The sequence below is a fragment of the Lolium rigidum genome, chromosome 3 (genome assembly GCF_022539505.1).
Source record: "Lolium rigidum isolate FL_2022 chromosome 3, APGP_CSIRO_Lrig_0.1, whole genome shotgun sequence".
Classification (NCBI taxonomy): Eukaryota; Viridiplantae; Streptophyta; class Magnoliopsida; order Poales; family Poaceae; genus Lolium; species Lolium rigidum.
The window spans coordinates 289928705-289940930 of NC_061510.1; positions in this window are offsets into that span (position 1 = coordinate 289928705).

Sequence of the window (12226 nt, forward strand, 5' to 3'; positions counted from 1 at the left end):
CGTCATCTCGATGGTGATTGTCGTGGGCGTCCTTCTGCGCGGTGGAGATGAAAGTCCTCTACTACTACGGGATAGGGCAGGTCATGCAGCACCGGAGCCTCCGGTGAGGGAGAAATCGACGCCATTGTCATCACCACTCCTCCTTGGTGTAGGGGGGGATTCTCCATCAACAACTCCATCAACACCATCATCATCTCCATCTCCATCTCCAATATCTACCTCATCCCCCTCATAGTTTGTGATTAGTTGAACCCCGAATATTGTTTAAGTTCTATTTGCATGATTGTGATTGTCAACTTGTGTTTATTTGGTGGAGATATTATATTTCAGATTGTGTTGTAATCCATATGCCACTGATCCATATCATGTTTGTCACTTGTGAGTAGATCCCCATGTTCCTGAGGGCATAGGATGAATTGACTATGATTTCCATATAATATGCAATGAGTATTTTGTAAAGTATTTATCTTTTATGTGCTTCTATATGATGGTTTTATCTGAACATCAACTGCATATTACTTCGCATATATGGGATTATAGGGCTGCACTTTCATGTAATGATGAGGGTTGGAAGGGACGGAATGAGAGAAACCATTTTCCAATACTTTGATTTGTATTAGAGGGATTTATGTTGGGGACCAATATGAACTAACTGCTATGGTAGGACATTTATGTCTTAATGATTCATATAGTTGCTCATGAAAATGGCTCTAGGAACCATCATAGGGGTGTATTTGCTCATATCTATGGTTGCACCTAATCTAGGCTCCTCCCTAAAGGAATGAAACTTGACAAGATATTCAATATGTTGTGTAGAAATCTAAATGCTAAGTAAATCCATGTCACCCTTTGGAACACTTGTAACATGTAAGTTCACACACACACACACACACACACACACACACACACACACACACACACACACACACACACACACACTTGATCTTGTCCTCTTGTTGCATAGAGGATTGACCTTTCTCTCATTGAGAGCATTTACTTGTTGCTATTTAGTTTCAGTACTTTATTTTATTGCAAACTACAAACCCAAAACACTGAAACCACTGCACCCTTTTATTTTTTTACTTGTCAAACTTACTAAACAATACCGTTATCTCCTCGTGGGTTTGAGAACCTTTCTGATTGAAAAGTACTACAATTAATCTCCTGCACTTGGGAGCCATCAAGACACTTTTCTGGCGTCGTTGCTAGGGAGCGTCACGTTATTGGTAAGTTGTTTGGTAAGAAACTTGAAAGCAGTTTTTACTATTTAATTACTACTTGTTTTATCACGGATTTCTTAGGCCGTGAGGATATGAAACTAACTCTATATGAATATGTTCATGTTGTTAAGAGCAAGGTTGAAAAAACTCCTGAACCAAAACTGGCATATCAAATCCCTATTGGTATTGCCAAAACAGAAATGAAACTAACTTTTGCAAGGGATGGAAAGCCAAACTTGTATCGGGAATTTAGAAGCCACTGAAGATCTATGTTATCTATTTAAACTTGCTGGTATTTCTCATGATGAAGTGAAAAGGAAGTATTATATTTTTCTATTTTTGGTAATGCTTGCATATGGTTTAGATCTCTGGATGATAAATACCTCTTTGATTGGGAATATCTGAGGAAGGCTTTGTATCTAAAATACTATTCTCCTAAAGAAGCTTATGATGATCATTGTCATATTTATAACTTTTGGCCTCATGTTGGAGAAAGTATTTCTCAAGCTTGGGTGAGATTGAATGAACTCATTCGTAAGAATCCTTGTCATGGTATTCCTGAAAACATTATATTAATCAATTTCTATGTGAGGTTACCTTAGCATCTTAGGGACTTTCTGGATAATTCCTCTGAAGGAAGTTTCACTAATAAAACAGAAAAAAGAAGCAAGGGACTTATTGTATACCATTTCTAAAAATACGGACTCTTGGGATCTTGATAAAGGTAATGAACCCCCCTTTGAATATGAATATTCATGCGTACAGAACTTATCTACTACTATATTGTTTAAAAGAGCTAAGTAACAGGTTTGGTCTTGACCCTCATGTTTTGGTAGAAGTTACTAAATCTTTTGCTAACCATCTAAATGTCCCTCAAAAGGAGTTGATGCTTATCTTGAGCCTTATAAATATCCTACAGTTGTTCCTAAAGTTTTGAAACAGGTTAATCATTTATCATCTATCAAAATTGAAGAATATGTTGAAACTCCATATCCAGGCAGGGTGAAGGAAAATTTAATCACCACTATTGCAAACAAGAGTGCTAGAATATGTAGTGAACCATATGAACAAACTGAAGTTTGGCATCAAATTTTGGCCATTAAAGAATTGGATGAACAAACTTATTGTGATGTTTATTTATGTAAAGATTCCACTAAAGTAATTCAAGGTAGAACCACCAAAGTATATCATGTTCTATTGGAACTTCATCCTATCATGGTCTATGTGATATTGGAGCAAGTATTAGTGTGATACCATATTCTCTATATCTTGAAATCAAGCCTGACATTGATCCCATACACATGGAAGATATAGGTATAATTATCCAATTTGCTAATAAAGAGTACATTTGTCCTCTAGGTATGGTTAGAGATGTTCAAGTATTATTTGGAAAGATCAAATACCCCGCAGATTTTATTGTGCTTAGTTGCTCCCAAGACTCCTTTTGTCCTATCATATTTGGTAGACCATTCTTACATACTGTGGGTGCTGAAATTAGTTTACCTAAATAGAAGGTATTTATTAAACTTGTTGTTGGAAACCATAATTTAACTTTTCAAAATTCCATGATAAGTGATACGTCTCCAACGTATCTATAATTTCTGATGTTCCATGCTAGTTTTATGACAATACCTACATGTTTTTCTCACACTTTATAATGATTTCATGCATTTTCCGGAACTAACCTATTAACAAGATGCCACAGTGCCAGTTCATGTTTTATGTTGTTTTTGGTTCCAGAAAAGCTGTTCGGGCAATATTCTCGGAATTCGACGAAACAAAAGCCAAACATCTTATTTCACCGAGACGGACCAGAACACCGAAGGGGAGCTGGAGAGGAGGCCCAGGGCCTCCAGACCACAGGGCGGCGCGGCCTATAGGGGGGCGCGCCAGCCTATGGGGAGGGAGCCCCCTGGATCCTCCGACTCCGCCTCTTCGCCTGTATAACCCCTCGTGACGTAAAAACCCTACACGATTTGACGAAACTCCAGAAAGACTCCAGGGCCGCCGCCGCCATTGCGAAACTCCATTTCGGGGGACAGAAGTCTCTGTTCCGGCACGCCGCCGGGACGGGGAAGTGCCCCCGGAAGCCATCTCCATCGACGCCACCGCCTCCATCATGCTCCGTGAGTAGTTCCCCCATGGACTACGGGTTCTAGCAGTAGCTAGTTGGTACTCTCTCTCCCATGTACTTCAATACAATGATCTCATGAGCTGCCTTACATGATTGAGATTCATCTGATGTAATCGGTGTTGTGTTTGTTGGGATCCGATGGATTGTTATATTATGACTAGTCTATCTATAAAGTTTGTGAAGTTATTGTTGTTGCAATCTTGTTGTGTTTAATGCTTGTCACTAGTGAACGAGTGGCATGATCTTAGATTTAAGCTCTATACTTATTGCTTAGATTGTATCTACAAGTTGTTTGCACATGTCTATGTCTGGAACCCGAGGCCCCAGAGTGACAAGCAAGTCGGGATAACTCGGAGGGGAAGGCTTAGATATGAGGATCACATGTTTTCACCAAGTGTTAATGCTTTGCTCCGGTGCTCTATTAAAAGGAGTACCTTAATTACCAGTAGATTCCCTTGAGGCCCGGCTGCCACCGGCTGGTAGGACAAAAGATGTTATGCAAGTTTCTCATTGCTAGCACGTATGAATATATATGGAAAACATGCCTACATGATTAATAATCTTGATGTTGTCTTAATGCTATTTCAATCCTATCAATTGCCCAACTGTAATTTGTTCACCCAACACTTGTCACTTGTTATTGGAGAGTTACCACTAGTGTAGATAGCTGGGAACCCCGGTCCATCTCTCATCATCATATACTCGTTCCTATATGACATTGGAAGTAGTATCAACTATTTTCTGGTGCCATTGCCTCGTGTTATCTATTATCTGCTGCTGTGTTACTTGTTACTATTGCTCTCATATTACTGCTGCTTTCACATCACCCCTGTTACTAGTGCTTTTCCAGGTGCAGCTGAATTGACAACTCAGTTGTTAAGGCTTATAAGTATTCTTTACCTCCCCTTGTGTCGAATCAAAAAATTTAGGTTTTACTTCCCTCGAAGACTGTTGCGATCACCTATACTTGTGGGTCATCAAGACTATTTTCTGGCGCCGTTGCCGGGGAGGCATAGCTCTACTCATAAGTTTACTTTTGTCTAGTTTATTTGTGCTTAGTTTATTTCTGTTTAGTTTTATTTTGCTTAGTTTACTTTTGTCTAGTTTATTTTTGTCTAGTTTTATTTTCCCTATATACCCGAAAATCCATAAAAATTTGAAAAACCGAAAAATTAAAAACTGTTGTTATGAGAGAACCCACAACCTATTTGGAGCTTATTGAATTATATAATAATTATAGAGAATCAAGAACGGGTAAAGTCATGAGTGCTGTGATAGAAAAATTGAATACAATTGCTAAAATCTTGCTTAAACGCCATGATATAAACTGTTGCTCTCAACAGGATACTAAACATCTTAAATTCCAATGTGGCTTTAGCGAAGAAGTTTTAATTAAGAACTACAATTGAATAACTATATTCATTTTGGGTTGGAAGAGGTAGAACAATTTGTTTTATTTATGGGAGCCTCTGAGATAGAATCATTCATGTCTAAAAATTAGGAAACTTGTGTTGCTTGTAAGGACCTTAAAGATTATGTCTCTTCTATCCTTAATTTTTGCATAGGAAGTTACAACGATAATCCTTATATCATTGATTATAAACAGAGACTCATTAATGCACAAGAATGCACTCACAATTTGCAGGAACCAGTGGAAGAAGAAATTGATGAACCTGAAAGCTCATTGGATGAAAAAGAGGAGGAAATTGATGAACCTGAAAGCTCATTGGATGAAAAAGAAGAGGAGAGTGATGAACAAAATGAGGAAGAATGGATTAGCTACCCATGCCAACCTTCTAATGAGAGTAACTCTTTATCTCTTACACTATTTGATTGTCCTCCATGCTTACCAAAGGAGGATGAATGTTATGTTCCTGTGGATTCTCTTGAAATATTCCCTATGAGTAAAACTTGTGAGAATAATTATGCTACTGTTATCTATGATAATCCATGCTATTTTAATAAATCTTATGATAATGCTTTGTTTGTGCCCGATGTCGAAATGCATGGTACTAAAGAGTTTTGCTTGGCAAATGTTTATGATAAATCTCTAGATGATGGTCCTATGTTACTTGATAATATTAATTGTACTACTAATGAAAATGGGATTGGAGAGGTCTTGACTTTATCTAGGAGTCCTATATCTTTTGAGATTGATCAATCATCTTGTTACATTATTGATAAAAGTGGGTTTGAAAGTTTTAATCCCACTATTTTTGAGCTTGATAAAAATTATGTGTTTGTGAATCATGAAAAGCATGCTTTATGTGATAGTTATATTGTTGAGTTTATTCATGAAGCTACTGAAAATTATTATGAGAGAGGAAAATATGGTTGTAGAAATTTGCATGGCACTAAAACACCTCTCTACATGCTGAAAATTTTGAAGTTACTCATGTTTTATCTTCCAATGCTTGTCACTTTGTTCTTCATGAATTTATTTGTGTACAAGATTCCTATGCATAGGAAGTGGGTTAGACTTAAATGTGTTTTGAATTTGCTTCTTGATGCTCTCTTTTGCTTCAACTCTTATTTCTTATGTGAGCATCATTAAAACTGCTGAGCCCATCTTAATGGCTATAAAGAAAGCACTTCTTGGGAGATAACCCATGTTTTTATTTTGCTACTATTTTGTTGTGTCTTGGAAGTTGTTACTACTGTAACAACCTCTCCTTATCTTTATTTTATTGCAATGTTGTGCCAAGTAAAGTCTCTAATAGAAGGTTGATACTAGATTTGGATTTCTGCGCAGAAACAGATTTTTAGCTGTCACGAATTTGAGTAGGTCTCTCTGTAGGAAACCCAAAAAATTCTGCCAATTTTCATGCGTGTTCCTCAGATATGTACGCAACTTTCATTAGTTTTGAGTTTTCTGATTTGAGCAACGGAAGTACCTCTAAAAAATTCGTCTTTACTGGCTGTTCTGTTTTGACAGATTTTGTCTCTGTTTTTTGCATTGTCTCTTGTGGACTTTAAGCAAGGATTTCTAGCCGTGGAGAGCTGTAGCTAATGCTTTATTGAGTTCTTGCAATGTGTCACTACAGGACTAAAGTGGATTAAAGTTTTTTGAGTACTAACCCCTGTAATGAAGTTTATGAGAAGTTTGGTGTGAAGGAAGTTTTCAAGGGTCAAGAGAGGAGGATGATATATGATCAAGAAGAGTGAAAAGTCTAAGCTTGGGGATGCCCCCGTGGTTCATCCCTCGCATATTTCAAGAAGACTCAAGCTGTCTAAGCTTGGGGATGCCCAAGGCATCCCCTTCTTCATCAACAACTTATCAGGTCACCTCTAGTGAAACTATATTTTTATTCGGTCACATCTTATGTGATTTACTTGGAGCGTCTGTGTGTTTTTATTTTTGTTTTTGTTTGAATAAGATCGGATCCTAGCAATCCTTGTGTGGGAGAGAGACACGCTCCACTTTTTCATATGAACACTGGTGTTCTTCGTTTTACTTTTAAGGTTCATGATAAAAGTTGGAAGCTATTGCACTTATTGTTATTTGTTTGGAAACAGAAAATGCCTCATATTGTCATGGATAATTTGATACTTGGCAATTGTTTTGAGCTCTCAAGTAGATCATGATTAAGCTCTTGCACCATGTAGTTTGAACCTATTAGTGGAGAACTACCGTATAGCTTGTTGAAATTGGTTTGCATGATTGGTCTCTCTAAGGTCTAGATATTTTCTGGTAAAAGTGTTTGAGCAACAAGGAAGACAGTGTAGAGTCTTATAATGCTTGCAATATGTTCTTATGTAAGTTTTGTTGTACCGGTTCATACTTGTGTTTGCTTCAAACAACCTTGCTAGCCAAAGCCTTGTACTGAGAGGGAATGCTTCGTGCATCCAAAACCTTGAGCCAAAACATATGCCATGTGTGTCCACCATACCTACCTACTATGTGGTATTTTTCTTCCATTCCAAGTAAATACTTCATGTGCTACCTTTAAACAATTCAAAAGTTATTATCTCTTATTTGTGTCAATGTTTTATAGCTCATGAGAAAGTATGTGGTGTTTTATCTTTCAATCTTGTTGGGCAGACTCTCACCAATGGACTAGTGGCTTCATCCGCTTATCCAATAATTTTGTAAAAAGAGCTGGCAACGGGGTTTCCCAGCCCCAATTAATTAACTTTCATTAATAATTCTCTTCACATGTTTTGCCCTGATTCATCAGTAAGCAACTTAATTTTGCAAATAGACACTCCTTCATGGTATGTGAATGTTGGAAGGCACCCGAGGATTCAGTTAGCCATGGCTTGTGAAAGCAAAAGGTTGGGAGGAGTGTCAACCATAAATAAAACTAAAGTACATGTGTAAACAAAAGAGAAGAGGGATGATCTACCTTGCTGGCAGAGATAACTGATACGTCCAAAACATATCTACTTTCCCGAACACTTTTGCTATTGTTTTGCCTCTAATTTGTGTATTTTGGATACAACTAACACGGACTAACGCTGTTTTCAGCAGAACTACCCTGGTGTCTCGTTTTTGTGCAGAAACTCAACTTTCAGGAAAATCCCCGGAATTAATGTCGAAGGGCCTATTTTCCCAGAAGACTCACGGAGCCAGAAGGGCAGGCCAGGGGGAGGCCCACGGCCTCCAGACCATAGGCCGGCGCGGCCTAGGAGGGGGGCGCGCCGCCTTATGGTTAGGCCGCCTCGGCCTGCCTCCGACGCCCCCCTCTAGACTACTTAAGGTCTTCGACCTAAAAACGCACGGGGGGTTAGACGAAATCGCCAGAAGACATCCAAAACACCGCCGCCATCGTGAAACTCCGTCTCGGGACCAGAAACTCCGTTCTGGCACTCCGCCGGGACGGGGAATTGGAGGAGATCATCACCATCATCACCACCGACGCCTCTCCATCGACCAACCATGTTTCCCCCATCCATGTGTGAGTAATTCCCCCGCTGTAGGCTGAAGGGGATGGTAGGGATTGGATGAGATTGGTCATGTAATAGCATAAGATTGTTAGGGCATAGTGCCTAGTATCCGTAATTGGTACTTTTATGATATTGTTGCAACTTGTTATGCTTAATGCTTGTCACTAGGGCCCGACTGCCATGATCTCAGATTTGAACATGTTATTGTTTCATGATGATATGCATTGTTTTATGATCTTACCTGCGAGTTGTATACACATATTGCTGTCCGGAATCCGAGGCCCCAAAGTGAAAGAAATTGGGACAACCGGAGGGGAAGGCGGTGATATGAGGATCACATGTGTTCACGGAGTGTTAATGCTTTGCTCCGGTGCTCTATTAAAAGGAGTAACTTAATTTCCAGTAGATTCCCTAGAGGCCCGGCTGCCACCGGCTGGTAGGACAAAACATGTTGTGCAAGTTTCTCATTGCGAGCACGTACGACTATATATGGAACACATGCCTATGGATTGTTTAGTACTTGGATACGGTTTTATTATTATCTGCAAATGCCCTACCTTGATTGTTACATGAGTTCTCTCATCCATGCAGCGCCCGTTCATCCATCCCTCGTGCCTACGGTATTTTAATCCTGCTTGTTTACTATAATCACTACTGTTGTCTTTGTTACACTCGCTGCTGATATTTCACTACCGCTACTTGCTATAAAACCGTTACTCTCGATAAACTCTTGCGAGCAAGTCTGTTTCAGTGCAGCTGAATTGACTACTCCGTTGTTAAGGCTTACAAATATTCTTTGGCTCCCCTTGTGTCGAATCAATAAATTGGGTTTTACTTCCCTCGAAGACTATTGCGATCCCCTATACTTGTGGGTCATCAAGACTATTTTCTGGCGCCGTTGCCGGGGAGCATAGCTTTATTTGCAAGTTCACTTGGATTGATATTGTTCGCTGCAAATTCTCCATCATGGGTAAACCTCGCGATACTAAAGTCGCCATATTACCATCCACTACAAGAAAAGGTACAACTCGAGTACCTCTGCTTGCTCTTGATTCACCATCTGTGATAAGTAAACTTGTTTCACCACCACAAGCTTCAAATGTCTGGTACTTCTGCTGAATCTGAAAATTCCTCTTATAATTTTGATGATGCTTCTGCTGTGCTTGATAATGATGGTTCATTAGGATCTTTTCTAGATGCTACAATTGCTAGGTCTAGACAAATTGAAAGTACTCGAAACTCCTAATGAAAATGCTGCTACACCTGTTGATTCACTTGAGTCTGTTGAATACTCTAGTGATGATCTTGATGAAGATTATGTAGAACTTGATGATGATTTCATTGATAAATGCAATGCTACAACTGGTACAAGTAATATTAAAAAGCTTCTTGCACAACATACTGTTAGATATAAACTGTCTCATGATCCTAAATTTTCCACATCTCCTATAAACATTAAGGATAAGGATTATGATTTTTCTCTTGATTTATCTCATATATCTATTGTTGAGAAAACACCTTTTTGTGCAACAGGGCCCACACAACAGGGCCGCGCGGCCAGGAGGTGGGCCGCGCCGCCCTGGCGTGTCGCCACCTCGTCGCCCCACTTCGTTTCCCTTTTGGTCTTCTGGAAGCTTCGTGCAAAAATAGGACCCTGGGCGTTGATTTCGTCCAATTTCGAGAATATTTCCTTACTAGGATTTCTGAAACCAAAAACAGCAAAAAACAGCAACTGGCTCTTCGGCATCTCGTCAATAGGTTAGTGCCGGAAAATGCATAAATATGACAGATAATGTGTATAAAACATGTGAGTATCATCATAAAAGTAGCATGGAACATAAGAAATTATAGATACGTTTGGGACGTATCAACAACATACTGTTAGATATAAACTGTCTCCTGATCCTAAATTTGCCACATCTCCTATAAACATTAAGGATAAGGATTATGATTTTTCTCTTGATTTATCTCATATATCTATTGTTGAGAAAACACCTTTTTGTGGTACTGAAAAAGAAAGTGCTGTAGAACAAATGAATGAGCTTTCAACTTTGAGTAGCTTGTTTTCTGATGATATTAAGAAGCGTACTTATTTCGTGGCTAATTTTTTTCCTTTCTCATTAAAGGATGATGCTAAAACTTGGTATAATAGTTTGCCTCCAGATTCTATTGATAGTCCAAGTGATTTGCTTGATGTTTTCTTTCGGAAATACTTTCCTGCTAGTGCTCAACATATTTCTTTGCAGAAAATTTATGGTTTCGACCAGGAAGATGGAGAGAAATTGCCTGAAGCTTGGGCGATATTTTGCTCTCTTATCAGAGCTCGACCTGGACATGATTTGGAAAAGCATGATTTACTTGATATATTTTATAGTGGACTAACCATTGAGTCTAGGGCATACCTAGATAGTTGTGTTGGTTGTGTTTTCAGGAAAAGAACTCCAGACGACGCTGAAGAATTATTGGCTAGAATAGGCCAAAACCATGATGATTGGACTACACCTGAACCAACCCCGACATCAATATTGAAGAAGAGGGGTATGATTAAATTAAATGATTAAGATATGAGGGAAGCCAAGAAATCTCTTAAAGAGAAGGGTATTAAATCCGAAGATGTGAAGAATTTACCCCCATAGAAGATTTATGTAAGATAACTCCCCCTTCATCCATGATTGAGGTACACTCTCTTCAACGCTTTAGTAGGGAAGATATACCGTACTCAAAACCTCCTGATCAATGCTTAGATGAGTTTGATAATTATATTGTTAAGCAAAATAATTTTAATATGAGAGTAGAGAATCATTTAATGGAAAATTCTCGAGCTATTAGTGAGTTGCATGGTATTGTGGAGAGAACCTCCAATGATGTTAAGATGCTTGTTAAACATTTTCATATGGTTCAAACTCAAAGTGATCAACTCAGTAAAGTGCAAAATGACTTGTTAAAAAATAGTTCTAAAGAAAAACATGCTTATGAAGTAACAACTAGAGGCGGTGTTTCTACTCAGGATCCTCTATATCCCGAGGGGAATCCCAAAAGAGTTGAACAAGATTCTCAACGAACTGAAACTAGTGCTCCTTCTAAGAAAAAGAAGAAGAAACATAAAACTGTTGTAGAATCCTCTGAGCATGTTAATGATCCTAATAGTATTTCTATTTCGATGCTGAAACTGAAAGTGGTAATGAACATGATAAAGATAATGATAAGAATGATGCTTCTGATAAAGAAGAGGTTGAAGATGAACCTGAAAAGCATGCTAAAAATAAAAAGTATACTAAAGAAGATTTTATTGCTAAGAAACATGGTAGTGAAAAGGAACCTTGGGTTCAAAAGCAAATGCCTTTTCCTGCTAAGAAACTAAAATTAAAGGAAGAAGAACACTATAATAAATTTTGTGATTGGATGAAACCTTTGTTCCTGCAAATCCCTTTGACTGATGTTATTAAATTGCCTCCTTATTCAAAGTATATGAAAGATATTGTCTCTAACAAAAGGAAAATTCCTAATGAGGAGATTTCCACTATGCTTGCTAATTACTCTTTCAATGGCAAAGTTCCAAAGAAGCTGGGTGACCCAGGTATACCGACTATTCCTTCTTCCATCAAGAATAATTATGTTAGAACTGCTCTAAGTGATTTGGGAGCAGGTGTTAGTGTTATGCCTTTTTCTCTTTATAAGAGACTCTATTTGGATAAGTTGATACCAACTGATATATCTTTGCAAATGGCTGATAAATCTACTGCTATTCTTGTTGGTATATGTGAGGATGTTCTCGTTCAAGTTACTAATAATTGCTTAATATTAACTGATTTTGTTGTGTTGGAAATGCCTGAAGATGATAATATGTCTATTATTCTTGGGAGACCTTTTCTTAACACCGCAGGGCTGTTATTGATTGCAATAAAGGAAAAGTTACTTTCAATGTCGATGAGAAGGAGCATACTGTTTATTTTCCCAAGAGGATTGATAAAGTATGTGGAGTTAA